Raw genomic sequence first — 17,291 nt, forward strand, 5'->3', positions numbered from 1 at the left:
AAAAAAAAAAAAAAAAATTGAGATTGTTTACACTTTTTTTTGTACAGTCTTTGGACTACTGTGTATGTTTTACATTTCGAGCCCTTCTTAAATAGGACTAGCAACTTTCCTAGTGCTCAATAGCCAAACGTGGCTAGGGGCTATTTTCACTGGACAGTGGAGGACCAAGTGAATACGAGTAGATTTTGTGAGACATTGCTGTTGTGATTAAAAAGATCATATTCTTTGCTAATGAACTCAAAATATAACTAAGTTTTGATGTCACACACAAGATGTCCTTTTTGTTTTTCATGTCCTCTGGTTCTGCCTTCTTTTGTGCTAAGTAGATATTTTTCTAGTTTATCACTTTATTTTGCTTGGGTCATATGGTAGTTATATTTTAAATTTGTTGAGGAAATCCCATATTGGTTTCCATAGTGGCTGTGCTAGTTTATATTCCCAGTGACAGGGTTCTCTTTCCTTCACATTCTTGCTGACATTTATCTCTGATCTTTTTGATAATGGTCCTTCTAACAAGAGTGAGGCTGTATCACACTGTGGCTTTGCTTCGCATTTCCCTGATGATTAGTGACGTTGAGCACATTTTCATGTGTCTGTTGGTCATTTATTTGTATGTCTTCTTAAAAAAATGTCTCTTCAGGTCCTTTGCCCCTTGTTTAATTGGGCAATGAATGATGGTTAATATTTCGATGGAATGGGTAGGATGAAAAGATAAGGCATTTGAGGCAGAACATGGTATAAGCAAAAGTTTAGGGAAAATGGGAAAATGAAGTCTGTATTTTGGAGACCAATAAGTGGTCAATTTTGAATGAAAAGTGGGGTACAGAAATTAGAGTGAGGTAAGGTAAGAAAGGACTTCATATTAGAGAGGACCTAGATTCAATAGCGTGGAGTTTCGTCCTCCATTGGTGGACAGTAGGAATCCCTCGATATTTTTTGGACCAGGAAGTGACAATGGCTCTACTTTGATTTAAAAGATTAACCTTGCATCTTTGAGGAGCAAGTATTTAAAGAGAAAGAGACTGGAGTGAGGGAGATGAATTAGGATGCTGTTTAAATAGCCAGAAACTAATAATCAGGGACTGAACCAGGATGGTGACAGTGGGATCTGAAAGCAATGACAATGCATAAAGAGTTATGATTGAGGCAGCAACTAAAGGTCTTAAAAACTGCTCAAATATGAACAAGGGAAAGAAAGGGTGCTGGTAAGGACCATGGTGCCAAAGCAAAGTAGAGAAGGAAGCAGGAAGAACTGGTTTGGTGAGAAGGTGATAATTTGGCTTGAATTGAGTTTGAGGTGCTTGGCAAACCTTCCCAGTAGAAAGATGCACAGACTATGTGGGTCAGCCACTTGAGGGAGAGACGAGGTCTAGCAATCCTAATTTGAGAGGTGACAGCTCAGAGATGATTAGGCAGACACAAGGATTGAGATGCTCATCAAGGGAATCTACTTAAAGGAGAAGTAGAAAGCCTACCTTTAGCTAGGTGGGAACCTTGAGGGAAGAAGGAGAGGTGGTTGGGAAGAGCAAGAGAATGAAGAAGAGACATTGAAAATGCAGATAAACATTCAGGGAGAAAGAAGACCCTAAGTATTATGTTGGCCATAATTGGGGGCTGTAAGTGTATACCACTTTAAGATGGCTGAGAAGAAGCAAAATTGGTCATCCCAAGGCGTAGAAGGATTGAGGGAAGCATTTTCTGTCTTGGAGAGGGGGAGATGGAAATGTTTGTAGGCTGAGGAGAAGAAACAGGGATGGGGGAGATTGAGGATGTAGGTTAGAGGAAGTGGTTGATGGATCGAGTCCACAAAAAGTTGCTAAAAGGGTGGGATTGAGGTAAAAGAGGCAAGCTTAGAACAAAGAAAGTGTATTTCTTTACCACAAGAGGGAAGGAGGAAAGTTAAGTGTGATACAGAGATGTTCTCACTGGGCAACTCCTGCTTCTCAAGAGAATAGAAAGTGAGGTCCCAGAAACTGGAACTAGGACAAGTGCTGGGTTTTGAGAAGAAAAGAAAAGATTAAAGCAGTTGCTAGGGAACGAGGTGCAGAGTCCACCAGAAATGGGCAAGCAGATTTCTGAAGACCACTGGAGCCCATCTGAGTCTAAATCCAAATATGTGCAGTAGAGACAGTTGGACTGAGCACCCAGGTGGGACCCCTGGAGGGAGAAGTGAAGAAAGCAGATAGTGGGGTCTTCCAGAGATATAATCTCATCAGCTAGCTATGTATTTTACATTTTCAATGCAAGTAAAACACAGGTTTATTTCTTACTCAGCATTGTAGTCCCAATACCCAGAATAATTACTATGCTCATACTTAATAAGTGGTTATTGAACAAATAAAGGAAATGAGCAGCAAGATCAAAATCCTCATTAACTGGCTACCATAAAGCAGGAGGAACTATTAGGAGAGAAAGAGTGTTATTACTAAGGCTGAGTCAGTGCCTTGTCAGCAGCTCCCCTATCCCCATGTACCAGAGAAGATACCAGAACCTTTGATCACTCTTCCCTACAGACACTCACCACACCTACCTATGGCACGGAGGAGCTCCATAAAAGCTCCGCCTCTTCTTCCCTGTGTCCCCATGCTTATCTTATGGTCTTGATCCTATGGTTTCTTAAGATCTAATAGGTCTAATATCAAGTCCACAGTTGTGGTTTACTATGAAGATTTTATCTTCTTGGAACATTAATAAATTGGCATGATGGCTTATAAACCAGTTATATGTGAATTCAATCCATGGGAGGCACATTAATTTGTAGTTGAGTTAATAAAATAAGTTCTTAAGCTGTAAAGCTGGGCATCGGCAACACGGTCAGAGGCAATTTACTGTCATTATACTTCTTTCAGAAATCAATTTTTATATTGCTAAGCCTGAAGTAAAAAAATATAGAATTTAGATCTTTCATCCATTAGTAGTGTCTGATATTTTAGTAGCAGACAATGTGGGCTTTAAAAAGAAAATCAGAGATGCCTCCCGCCCACGAGGAAGGTACAAGACAAAATTAATAATCATTTAGATATTACATGAACATTTATAGTCAATAGACTTAAATGTTCACAATTTTATGTTTCTGGGTAGAACATGCCTTTATTATTATAATATGGTATTATAAATTATGAAAATTTTTGTAAACATTTCTTTATCATAAATTTTCATTTATAATATAAATTCATCGTGGCCACAGAATGCATCTCACAGACCTCAAACTACAGGGGGCATAACTGATAACTGCTGCTGGGCTGCTCCCAGCCAGTGACTGGATGCTTTAGTCAGAGATGCTAGGGCAATTCTGGTGGCTGACTTTGGCTTGAGGGCTCTCCTTTGGTCTTGCAGAACCTTCCTTACATCACCCAGAGGTCTAGAACACTTCCAGCCAGTCTTTCTTCCCTCTCTCCTTCACTTGGGGCCAAACTTGTGTGGGATCTAATATTGCTCCCAACCTTTTCACAGATCCCTCCCCTCTCACAGGCATAATAAAATCCTTGCGCCATTAAACTCATCTTGAAGTCAGCTTCTTGAAGAACCTGACGCAGAACCTTTGCATCAGAGCCTAGAGGCTAAGAAGGGCTGATCGCAGGTGAGAGTTTCAATGGCATTGCTTTAGCCACTGAAGAGGCTGATTGTGACATAAATAGAATTACATATTTTGGTCTTCATCCCAGGAGCAGATGGTCCCAATCTGGGTCTAAACGACTGAGAATTGGGGGGAGGAGAGGGAAGGTTATGGTGTAAGTCCTGGCCTGAATCCAAAGGCATAACCTGGAGCACCAATATTTGAAGGCAGGAGAAGGTAGATGTCCCAGCTCAAGCAAAGAGAGAAAATTCACGCTTCCTCTAACTTACTGTTTGATTCAGAGGCTTTCAGTTGATTAATGATGTCCACCTGCATTGGTGAGGGCACTCTGATTAACTCAGCCTATTGATTCCAATGCTAATCTCTTCTGGAAATACTCTCACAGACACACTCAAAAATAATGTTTAACCAGCTACCTGAGCATTTTTTAGCCCAGTCAAATTGACATTTATATTGGCCATCACATGCAGGTTTCCCGTTCTCCATTTAACAAATAAGGAGAAAAAGGGACAGTCTCAGTGAATTAAGATTTGACTAGGGAGCACAGTCTTGTGACCAGGCCACTGAGATAAGTGTAGTAGACATCTGTTGGGTGTGCCCACCCAGGGTCCATTTCCTATTTTTCTGCCAGGAGCGCCATTGTTTTGTTTTCTGGAAATAGCCCTCTACACTGGAAATAGTCATGATAGGGAGGTGGGGGGCGGGTCACTCAGGGTGTTTCTCCTCTTCCACTCCAGGGTTGGCAAGTAACTCAAGTTAGTCTGAAGAGGGGTGGAGGCGGGGCTTCCTCCCAGGAGCTGAATTGGAGCAGCACAAAACTGGAATGGTTGGAGAGCATTTGTTCAGAGGCCAGGAACTTTGCCTTTCTCTCAAGTAAGTATCTGGCCATGCCTCAAACCTTCTAAGACTTACCTTGTTTCAGTTAAGCAGAGGTAGTTTCCACTGGTTGCATTGTATTCAGTTTTTCAGGGGAGTCCCTTAAAGGCAAAACCGAAAGGGACAGCAAGCAAACACCGAAGTTAATCACCTCACAAGTGGACCATACCTTTCCCTTTAAAAGTAATGTAGGGAGGATGCAAGAGAATTAAAATGTTAAATCAAGCTACATTCAGAGACTGTAATGTGCTGGTCAGCCCTGCAGCCAGGTCAGGACACCTGCAGAACAAAGGAAGATTTCTGCTGCGATTGTTGACAACCCATTCCCCCACCTTGAAGGGGAAACAGGAAGACGGTCTTTAAGTGGAGCACTAGACAAATAAAATCATTCATTCTCTATGGCTAAAATCATGGGAAACCTATGGATTAAAGACTGGGAACTGCCAGCAGGCTTTCACTCTACATATTTCGCATTATATACTCTTCCCCTTCCTCACTGTATGTCCATATCAAAGGAACTGGGTTCATAAAATCTTTTAAACTATAACTCATAAGAACTAAAGAATGATATATAAATTGAATACCCTACAGGGCTTGGTCTTCACCCGCCTCCCACCACTTTCCTGCATCAAAAGCACATGACATTCAATGTCTCAAGCGAACCTCTCATGATCCTCCTCATCATCATAAATAAATAAGGCCTGCCCTAAGTTGTAATTAGGGAGAGATGAGGTTGGTGTATATTTAATTGTCTTGATGCAGGACAAGGCAAATTTCCCCAAGTAGGGGAGAGACTAAGTCCTGCACCGAGAGAAGAAGAGGGTCCTTTGGTGGAGCATGAAGAAAGAATTCAACACGCACTCCAAAGTTAGAATCAAAAGGAAAGTTTACTAAAAAAGGGGTAACACTCCTTTGGCAGAGCATGGTCTCCTCTCAGAGGCAGAGAGTAGGACACTGAGAGGGACAGTGACAGTAGAGAGAGACGAGGACAATGAGAGAGAGTAAAGTCACTAAGGGGGACCCTGAGTATTCAGGGAATTCAGTTTGTATGTCATTCTTTAGTTCCCATTTCCTTTGATATAGACAAATAGTGAGGAAGGGGAAGGTATGTAGTGTGAAATATGGGGAGTGAAAGCCTGCTGGCAGTTCCCAGCCTTTAATCCTTAGGTTCCCCAGGGTTTTAGCCATAGGGAATGACTCTTGGTTCCTGTTTCCTCTTCACAGGTGTGGAGAATGGGCTGTTAGCAATCCTTAGCAGAAATCTTCCTTTGTTCTGCAGGTGTCCTCCTGGCCTGGCTGCAGGGTTGATCAGCACATCGCAACCTCTGAATGTAGCTTGATTAACATTTTAATTCACTGGCCGCCTCCCTGCTTTTGTCTGACTCAGTAATGCTGTGCTGTTATCTCCCAAATCTCCTCCTGGGCTCACCATAGTCTCAGGCTGTGATTTGGGTCCTGACACCCTGAGGGACCGTCTCAAGGCCTCCATTTCGATGCCTGTAACAAAACGATGCTGGATTGCCTCCCCCTCTTAAATCTTCTTTCCGTGAGAAATTGTGAGTAAAAAATAAAAGGGAAGAATACCATGTGCCAGGCCCTATTTGAAACCCTTTATATGTATTAATCCATCTAATTTTCCTAAGGACCTGACTTGATGAGGTTATGGGCTCTGTTTTTTTCACTCTCATATCTACTCTGTGCTTGGCATAAAGTAGACAATCAATAAATATTAGAATAGATGAATAAACAAGGCAAAAGATGAGGGAAAAAATCAATAAATGAATTAATAAGGAGGGAAAGAGACCAATTTTCTCCAAACCTAATTCTATAGTCTTTTAATTTTTTTTAAGCTCATTTAGGTTCTCACTATTTTTCATGAAGGCTCTAGGTTTTTGGAGGACATTTCTGAATTAGTTCCCTTTTTTCGGCTACTGTGAAGTTATGATTTCTGAATCTGCTTCATTTCTCTTTTTCTTCTTTTAAGTAGAACCAATAACCACACCTGATGAATATCATTTAATTGATCAGGCTCTAGATAGAAAGGCTTTGAGTTCTGAGATGGAATGTTACAGCCCACATAGCCCACCCTCATGGGGAGTTTTCCACAACAAGTTAACCGAAGAAAAACACAAACAAGCTTGGGCTTAGTTTGTAATATGCTGACATCAGCTGGTCTTTGGGTTACAGAATGAGGGGGACCAAAGTTTTGCCACTCTAAAATATGCCTTTTGGGATATTGATTTTAGGCTTATTAAGAAACAAAAGTCAGAAAGAAACTTTGACCCTCCCCCTCACCTGCCTAAAGCAATTCAGATAAAAACACCTGCTTAAAGGAAGGGAGCATTGCCTTAGCATCATAAGATGAACTAAATATGGTGACAGGGAGAAATCTAGCAAAGCCTGTTTGTTGAACTTTTGTGTTCCATTGTTCTGGGGTGGCCCAGTAAGAATTTGTTCCCTACATGTCTCTTTTTTTTTTGCCTACCTGTGAATTACCTGCTTCCCTTTTGAAATCTCAGACCCCTGCCTTACTTCTCCTTTGTCCAAGCTGGCATACAAACTTCAACTGCCCAAGGCATCTTGGGGTCTCATGGCACCCCTGCATGTACATCCATAATAAATTTTGGGCATTTTCTCCTTTTAATGGGTCTCCTGTTAATTTGATTATTAGCCCAGCTAGAAGAATTTAGGAAGTGGGAGAGAAAATTATTTTTTGTGCCCCTATAAAAACATCCGGGCAGAAATTAATATCAGCCAGAGTGGAATGCAGTGGCTGATGGGATTTTAAATCTCCCCTTTTCAGGGAGAGAGTGAGAATATCTTTATTTGTACAAGGTATACTTGCATTTTGAAATGGGGTTCGTTGCTGTTGTTGAACAGATCTTAAAATGTGTATCGAAGGGGACAGATGAGGAGTAAGTAGTTGATAGAGTAGGCTGTGCCAATTAGCAACCAATAGCCTATTAAATCTGCATTGTCTCTTTTCAATTTGTTTCTGTAATGTTAAGGCTGACAGTCTATAAACTTGGGGTGTAGGATCTGAGAGTGCCAGGCTCTCTCACCAGCTGACTTCCTGTTAGCTTCTTTCAAGGGGAGGCACTGATGGGAGCTTCAAAGTAGAGGAGCAGAAATGGTGCTACTTCAATAGGTAAAATCCCTAAGTGTTCCAGAGTGTCTACCTTCATATTAACCAGAGGATAAGATACCATTTTATCAGCTTTTCCCGATATTTAGGTCTTAGACTTGAGACTGCTAATTGACAGAAGAATTGCAAGACCAAATTACTTAGTACTAAAAATTACAAACATCAACACAGAATCATTACCACTAACATCATTAATACCTACCAGATTCACTCTGGAAATTCTGACTGTTCTCTTTTGAAAAGCCTGTGGAACATTATCCATCCTGTAGGTCACTGAGCATTCTAAATTGTGTAAAGAGAGTGTGCATTTTCTTCAGCAGTAATATCAGGAGCCCCTTTGTTCTCCGTTGACTTTTTAGCTGAAGGGATTTGGATGTCTCGGTTGGCATCAGAAAAGGCAACATTATCACTGTTCAATAGCTATTTGATATTTAGTCTTTTTGCTGAAATGATTGGAGTCTTTGATTAATACATAGTGAATAATTCTGTGTCTTAAAGATCTGTGAAAATAAATTTAAAAAAAATTTTTTTAGTTTTGCAATACCGTGGATATACCAAATGCCGCTAATTGTATATTTTAAAATGGTTAATTCTGTTATGTAAATTTTCCTCAATTAATAAAAAAAACTTTCCTAGAGTATTTTTTTTTCACATTGAAAACTTATTTGGTTTACCTAGATTCAAGGATATTTAAAGATTTTTCATTGACTACTTAATTTTCTGCTTATGCTGAGATCTCTTTCTTAGGTCTTAGATCTTGGATAGTTTTTATTTTCAGTGATGTGCATGATTTTTAATCACTTAATAGGTGAAACAAGATGTAGAAGACTTATTTGCACTGGCTGTTTGACAGAACTACTTCCTTAGGATGTTATTGCCTCAGTAATTGAGTAATCTTAGCTTTATACCAAAGGCTGCTCTTGTCCCATCTAATCAATGTCAGAAAAAAAAATTAGAAATGATCCAACTATTTCTAAATAACTTAACTTTATCCAAGATCAAAGCTCAACAATATTTATAGTAATACAAAAATATCTAGCACCCAAGATATGATAGTAAATAAAAAAATTCTGGCATTTTATAAAAGTTATTGAGCATGCAAAGGAGCAGATCATATGACCTATAATGAGGACAAAAACAAATCAGTAGAAACAGACCTAGAAATTACAAGATGATAGAATTAGTAAATAAAGCAAACACTTAACATAACTATTCAATATATTCAAGATGGAAAAGATCGAATATATTAAGTAAATAAAAGGAAGATAGAAAAAAAGGTAGAAATGGAAATTCTAGAGATGAAATCTACACTGGATGGAATTAATAACAGCTTAGACACTGTGGAAGGAAAAAAGGCATTATAGATCATATTATCTGCTCCTTTGCATGCTCAATAACTTTTATAAAATGCCAGAGAACAAAAACATAAACCTTCCTAAACACCAAAATTTTTTTCCTCCATTCTCAGTTTATTTTCATTAAATCAATTTAGTTAAATGGAAATCACATTCTACATTCTACTTTGCCATCTTGACGAGAAGTCCCCCTCACCAATTTTTTCAATAAATGGGAGTAAAGAATGTACATCTTGCAGCAAAAAAGAGCACAGCAAATAAAAGACACATTATTATAAAATATCATGACAGAGTTGAGACCAAACATATTATTTATACCAATAAATGCAAATGAGCTTAACTCACTTGCTAAAGATTAAAAATTACCTTTTGGGTCACAAAAATAGACCCAACATAATAATTCAGCTTTCCTGGTATAAACAAGAAACATACTCTAAACAAAATGATTCAGAAAGACTAAAAATAAAGGATAGACAAAGGTATATCAGATTAATGAAAAAATGAAAGTGAAAGAAATATTGAAATGATCAAGACAGAGCTTTATTATTACCTTACTTATTCTTTTGTGTTCACAGAACTTTTAGCTTTTCATGACCAATGGGCATATAAAGTTGCTCCACATTTGTGTATGGCGGCTCCGCCTTTTTAATGTACTGATAGACTAATACAGCTATTACTTAAAGAATGATTATGATACACAAGGCACAGCACTAAGAAGATTTTATTTATACATTTCATTTAGTCTTCAGCACTCTATGCATTTACATATTATTATTTCCAGTTTGCTGTTAAGAAAATGAAGGGTCAGAGAAGTTAAGTACTCTCCGTGTGATCCAAGGTCACAAGCCTGTAAGTGGCACAGTCAGAACTTGAGCCCAAGTCTGTTTGAATTCACTGTCCTGGATTCAGCCAGTTCTCCATATTGCCTTATCTTTTATTACATTCTAATGAAGTATTTGAAAAATATTGACAGATTATAGGAATGCATGTCCAATTTTATACCAAACATAAACATATACTGGTTGGACTATATACCATTCATCTTAGAAAAGAATCAAAAATGTCTCCCCTCTTTATCTTTTCTATTTTAAATGAAGAAAACCTATCAGGAGAAATGAGCTGATTTACATTAACTGACCTTTCCATCAGAGGTTTTTGGTACAGCAGAAGGTCATTTTAGGATCCTAAATTAACTATATTCCCTTTTAGGCACAATCAAAATGAACAGTTAATTGTTACCATTTTTTCTAAAATATTTTGATGTTATTATAAACTTACTCTACTTTTGATTTGTATAGTTTCCATGGGTTACAGATCTTACAAGTCATATTTGAATTCTAGATCTAAGGAATATGAATACACTGATATGCACAGAAACACACACAACAAAGAGAACAACACGAAAGCTTTCACAAGTTCACATCCATATTAACTTTATTTAAATAGATAATATCTCCATTTAAATAAAAAGTACCAGCTTTATTTTTATCTGGATTTAATAAAAATTCCCTAAAAATTCTAGTAGTGTGCATAATGAGAATACCTGGCCTCAGAAGCTGTGAGGTAATAAAACGTTTTTTGTGTTAAGCTGCTGTGTTTTGGGGTAATTTGTTATCCAGTAGTAGATAAAACACTATACACAATTTAAATGAACTAAACAGACCGTCTGAAAATTATTGGTTGCCATGGCAGGACGTCTAAAAACTTACTGAGAAGTTCTCATTAGATGACACATAATAAATGTCTGGAGACAGAACATCTCATGGTTTATAGAACAGTGCCTCGAAATGTAGCTTTATCACTGATCTTAAGCATCATTAAAGAACAAAATTCACCTGAGTAAATTTGTAGATTTAGTGGGCTTTATTAAGCAATTCATAACTTAGCAGCACCCCATCTGGCAAGTAGAAAAGCGCACTAAGGGGTTGCACAAAATAGAAGCTTTTTTATAGGCCAAAGGGTATGGCAGGAGAGTTATCAACAAAAGATAAGAAAGGATTCTTTTTAGGCCAGGTCTTTTTGGGAGAAGAGAGTGGCAGGGGTTGAATCATGAAGATTACCTCACTGGTATTGATCAGGAAATTTCAGCCTTAATGATTTAAAATTCCACTCCTGGGAGAGGCTGAAACTGTAGTCAAGCTTGGTTTTGTTGGCATAAGAACCACCAAACCTGTGGAAATTTTTTCTTAGAGTTTATTCGAGCCAAACAGACAACACGCCTAGAAGCAATACCTCATTAGACAAAGAAAAATGCTTCACAGAATGACAATTTGCAGGTTCTTTTATACATTTGAATAGAGGAGGGAACATACAGAAAATTACATGAATGTGAGAGAAAGCAAGGTAAGAAAATCTCAATGATAGGGTCACAGGGTAGTTAACAAGATTATGTGCTCCCTTGAGGGTGGTTGCACACCCAAGGGGTCTGAAAAAGAGGCTTTTCAAAAGTGTGTTAACCTAGATGCACAGAAAAATAGACAGGGATTGCTTAAGGCAAAGATAACTTTTCATTAAGGAAGTTATAGGTCTGAGGTGTGATGACCCCTGCCCAATTAGGGGTCATCTGCGAAGTGACTTTTGGTTACATTTATTACAGAGCACCTCCCCGCCCCCCCCCCCACCTTTTTTTTTGTCTACAGTTTGGTGATGTAGATTAGCCAGTTACCATTTTGATCTGTAGTCTTTTCTTTCTTTTCTTCCTTCTTCTTCCTTCCTCCTCCTCCTCCTCCTCCTCCTCCACTTCCTCCTCATTCTTATTTTTTTTGACAGCATTTACTCATCACCATCTCCTAGGGAGAGACACACTGAATCTGGTTATAAGAGCAACTTGGCTGCCTTCTCTATTGGGAAAGAAAGATGATCATGTTTGCCTATCATTGAATATAGGTGACTAACACCTTCAATCCATTCTGCTCTTCTGATTTGTTTTGTTAAAAAAGAAACAATAGGCTCTAGATGGAGTCACTTGTGCTAAACTCCATCAAGATTTAATACCTAACCTAACTGCAGTTTCAGACTCTCCCAGGAGTAGAATTTTAAATCATAGCCTGGAATTTCTTTTTTAGCACTAGCAAGATAATTTGCCTGATGAGACCCACCCCCAGTACCTTTCCCTAAAGGAAGGTGACCTTGCCTGAAATAATCCACACTTTTAACTTCTTTGTCCTACCCTGTTTCTGCCCATAAAAGTCTTTCATTTTATACAGCTCCTCAGAGCACCCTTCTGTTTACTAGAAGGGCTGCTGCCTGATTCATAAATGTTGAATCAAGACAATTAGATCTGTAATTTACTTGGTTAAATTTTTGTTCTTTAACAGTGTACGTGTTCATCAAATACTTCTGAATAATAATTCACTTCCCTGGTGGCTGGGAAGGAAGGTGAAGTGCCCTAATTATGCAGTGGGAACATTTGGGTTTTGGATATTGTCCTAGCTTGTTCAGCCAAAGCCATCAGGACAAACCCCATGTGGGACAAAGTCAAGTTCATTGGTTCGTGGAAATGAAGGAGACTGTGTACCAGCAGAGTCCTAAGGCATTTCACCAAACAAAGGAAGAGATAAGGTCATTGCTGATTTGGGGGAAGAGAGTTTAGGTAAAATTTAAATAGAGCAATGTTTGAATAGCTTCAAGGCAAACAAGGCCATGTGCAAGAGGTCAGCTTTGGGTCTCAACCGCAAAGTGGACTCAGGGCCCTGTTTTTAAAAATGATGACGTTTTGATACTTATATAACATCTTCTCTAGAAAGCCTGATCTGGAGCCAACACCTGGGTTAGAAATGGAAATAGTTTCTCTATGTTAAAGACGGATCTTCCTGGCAAAAGTGGAATGGTTCATTCCTACTGATTTGATTTTAAACTGCAGAGTTTCTGTCAGCCACTGATTCTAGAGCACAATTTCTCCACAAGAAAGCAGAAGTCACTCAAAAAGGGGTTGGTTATGACATTTTACAGCTGTTGCTTAACCTTGGGAGAAAAATTGTTTTCAGCTAATTTTGCAGCTGGCTTTGTGTAAATTTGTTATGACAGACAGATTCATGGCAGAGCGAATATTTCCTTTCTTAATGTAGTGTCTGGAGCAAGTGTTGTTTGAGTCTATATTAAAAGGTCACCGGCTACTTTTTAGAATGTAGCACACATGGACGAATACAATAAAAATAATTTCTATGTTAAAACAAACAAATCAACCCAAACAACCATATCGTTTTATTGTTCCCAAACACTCTTAGTTCAATTACATAATTCTTTCAAAAGCATCTATAAAAAGGTGGTATTCATCAGCTAGATCCAGAGCATGCATTAAAAAGTAATTAAAATATTATATGATAACTTGGGAGATGTGAGACACAGTCATGAAAACACAATTGCTTTTTTATTTCATGAGAAACTAAGAGATCAATGCTACGGACTTATCTTTTACATTAGAAGGTATGTTAGTCAGTGTCAAATAGGGAAAACAGAAACATTAGATGTTTCAGGTAAAGAGGAGTTTCATGCAGGGACTTAACTCCAAAGAGATTGGCAGGGCTGGAGGAGCCAAAGTTCCAAGAGGAAGTGGGGTAGGGGTGGGGAGGATGGCAAAAGTTTCACAGCTGGCTGGGGGCCGTGACTCCACATTTGGTTTATTGTTCTTGTAGTACCAAATCCAAATAAAAAATTGACTCACAATTTGATACTGAGAGCTACATAAAGAAGCATGTTAGAGGGTGGACATAGAAGTGTGGGCTCACACGGAGTGCTACCTGTTACCAGTTATGTAACTCTGGGCAAATTTCCTCACTTGGCAAATAGAGAGAATGAGGGCTGACCTCCCAGATCGCTGCAAGCACTGACGAATGTCCAGCTGACGAAGGGCTAACGCAAGAACTGGCTCTCAGTGAGCTCTTCACTGACTTATGGTCCCATGTCTGTTGGAAGCAGCCCTGCTTGACCCTGTGGCCATGCTAGGCATGGTCACTCACCGGGGTGGGAACGGAAGGATGAGAGAAAGAAAGCTATGCAGACAAGACTGGGCTCTTTCTTAAAACTCCTGTTAAAGAACAAAATCCCACTGAGTAAATCTGGTGGTTTAATTGGCTTTATAAGCAATTCTTGAACTGGGCAGCATCCCATCTAGCAAATAGAAGGGTGTTCTGAGGGGTGTGCAGAATGGAAGGTTTTTACAGGGAGAAGGGTGGAGCTTTTGACAAAAGGAAAGACAGCATTAGCTTTAGACCAGGATGTCCTTGGGGGTGGGGAGAGAGAATGACAAGGGTTTTTATCACGTAGATTTTCTCTTCTCTCCATGGGGGATGGAAAAGGCCCACGTGACAGATGATCTCATTGATGTTGACCAGAACGTTCCAGACTGATTGATTAGGTGTCTTGGAGAGGTCAAAACGGCAGTTAGGTATCATGGCTTTAGCACAAAAGTGATACCATTTTGGGCCTGTGATTTTCTCTTTAACACCCCAAAGCATTAAAAGTGGGGAGAAAAGGCTGGAGTCAGATAGTCTTGGGCTGAGTGCCCGCTGGCCCCCACCTGTCCTGACTCCGCCTGAGAACTTGCTGAGTCACAGGTTTCCCACACAGAAAACAGAAGCATTTTTTTTCCTTGCAGGGCGGGTGTAAAAACTAAATGCGATTTAAAAAAAAAAAGGTATGTAAAATGCCTAGCTCATAGCAGGAGTTCAATTACAATAACTGCTATAATTAAATAATTAAATTGTCCTTTATAAATAATTCAAATATAAATAATTAATTTAGAATGAACTCAAATATGCAATTAAAATGTCACTATCAAAATGTCATAAGTTGTCGATGAAAGATAGTCCTAACCTACAGAAAAATTTTATAAACATTTACTTGAGCCCGTAACTGAGGACATGCTTGGAAGTAAGATCTCAATGGATTGAGAAAATGCTCCAGAGAATGGCAGTTTGGCCCTTCTTTTTATCCACTTAGAATCAAAGAAGGAAACGTAAGGAAGGTTACATGAAATCCACTGATGGTAGATTAAGGAGGCAGGAGAAAGCAAAGAGAGGGAATCTCTAGGATGGGATAAAAAGTAAAATGGAGAGATATCCATTTTTAATCCGATAGGTGGAGGAGAGTTAACATCTAACATTTACAGTAAATACTGATGGTATGCGGATAACAAGATAACCTAACCAGAAGTTTCATACCCTTGAACTCTGGTGCCTGAGGTAATGCCTCTAAGGAATCTGGAAAATAAAATTACTTTGACATTTCAAAGGCATGATAACCTAGATACATAGACAATGGTCAGGGCTCACTTAAGGTAAAGATTAACTTTTTACTAAGGAAGCTGTAGGCCTTGGACATGACCACTTACCATGACCAGTTCAGTTAGGAATTTATGATCAGATCATCCTTGCGAGGTTACTTTCGGTCACTGAGCTTGTCAGGTCTGCCATGTAACCCCTTTTTCATTCACAAAATATTTGTTTGTCCTCTCATTGTGTGCAAGAAAACATTAGTCTGAGTATAGTTTTAAAGAGGAGAGCTTGGGTATATGTGTGTCCACTAGGGATGCTTCACAAAAGGTGGCTCCTGGGCCCAGAGTCTCTGGCCTGGATTCTGCATTCTAGACCCAGAGTTCTTTCTCGCTTGAATTCTGGGTTCTGAGAAAGGTGAAGTTCCCAGGTACAGCCACCAGGAGGCAGAGCAATTCTTTCTGCAGCCAGGTGAACAAATGGCCAGGTTTGGGAGCTGGGAAGTTTTGCTAGAAGCTCTGGAAAAGTTGGCTGTTTATGTGGAAGGGGTCAGGAAGACAGATAACCTCAACGAGGAGCAAGGAAACTAGGGAGGAGATTTACAGAAGGAGGGGGAGAAAAGGTAACAAGCCAGTGAAAGGTACCCACTAAGGTCTGAGGAGGTGCTGGCCCAAAGCCACAGATAACACATCCATCTTGCCACAACCATTTACCCAATACTTACCATGACCCGAAAATGTGGCCACATGTGACATCAGTCAGTCAACCTCCGGAAGCTCACAGCCTTGCTGAGGAGACTGCATGTGGACAAATGACTAATACACAATGTGGAAACACTGTCGTACGAATGCCACTGTTCCTTTAACCTTTATGGTGCGCCAGACACTGTATTATAATCATCTCGTTTTACACACGAGGAAACAGATTCAAAGGATTCACTAAGTTCCCAAATTTACAGAGCTAGGAAACAATGGCCTCAAGCTCTGCTGGTCTATTTTAAAGCCCATATTACTGCTTTACAAATCATTACTTCTCTAGCTAAATGAGACAGAACAACGTGACTCCTTTAAAGCTTATGTCTTTAGTATAATCTCAGCAAGAGCTGACACCAGGATGGACTCTGATGCCTCATATCAGCCTCTTTATCTCCTCCCGCTGGCACCTCCTCACCTCCTGCTGACTCATGCTTCTTCTCTCACTGACCATGGCACCTGGCTCACCCTGGCACCATCTTCTGGTCACATCAATGGCCATTTTTATAGCCATGGCCTTTGTCATCATTGATGGCTTGACTCTGGAGATTCCTGGGTCACACAGCTCTCTCCGTTCCAACTGGTTTGCTCGAGTACCACAGCTGTTCTTTGCTTAACTGGGTACCCTGATGGCCCAGCTTCTCTCTGCATCAGCCTCTCCTGCCTTCACTTCATTCATTCTGCAGCTTAGTTCCCATGATGTGACACCGCAACCTCCGCCTTGTTTTGCCCTTCCTCCATCTCACCAGCTTTTACCTCTGATAAGCCTCGCCTTGTTCTCTGAGCAGAAGAGAAGGAAAGGGGCTGTGCTGTTGTAGAAAATTCTGTAAGAAGGTGCAAGGAGCTCTCATCTGAAGGCTAGAGAGTCCTCTGGGAAGCACGATTGATTTTTGCTGAGAATGAGAGGAATGAAGGTATGGCCTGTAATGGCTGAAGATGGTGGAGAAAACTCGAAATATCTGCTTAAGAGAATGGAGGAAGGACCATGCTAGGGTCCTCGAGCAGCATGGAAGGCCCAGGTGAGGATGTGGACACCCGCTTTAAGGCGGGACCAACTCTTGTAGTTGTGGCTTTTCTCGGTTGAGGTGCAGAGATGAACACTGGATTTCTCCAGGCTGAGGTTTGCATGTGTTTCCAACAGAAAATAGTGAGAACATCGAGGAGACTGACAAAATAATGGAACCGAACCTGTAGACATTATCAGGTTCCCTGGGTTAAAACCCTGTTTACAAAACCTGTGTTGTTTATAAAACATAAGTGTCCTGAGGCCAGTGCCTTGTTCACCACCATCATCCCACCATGTTGTTGTTGTTGGTCACCTTTGTTGACATAAATTTCCAGGTCCAAGGTAGAGCTGGTCCTGCCCAGGGTGTC

Source organism: Rousettus aegyptiacus, unplaced genomic scaffold (genome assembly GCF_014176215.1).
Source record: "Rousettus aegyptiacus isolate mRouAeg1 unplaced genomic scaffold, mRouAeg1.p scaffold_m13_p_7, whole genome shotgun sequence".
Classification (NCBI taxonomy): domain Eukaryota; kingdom Metazoa; phylum Chordata; class Mammalia; order Chiroptera; family Pteropodidae; genus Rousettus; species Rousettus aegyptiacus.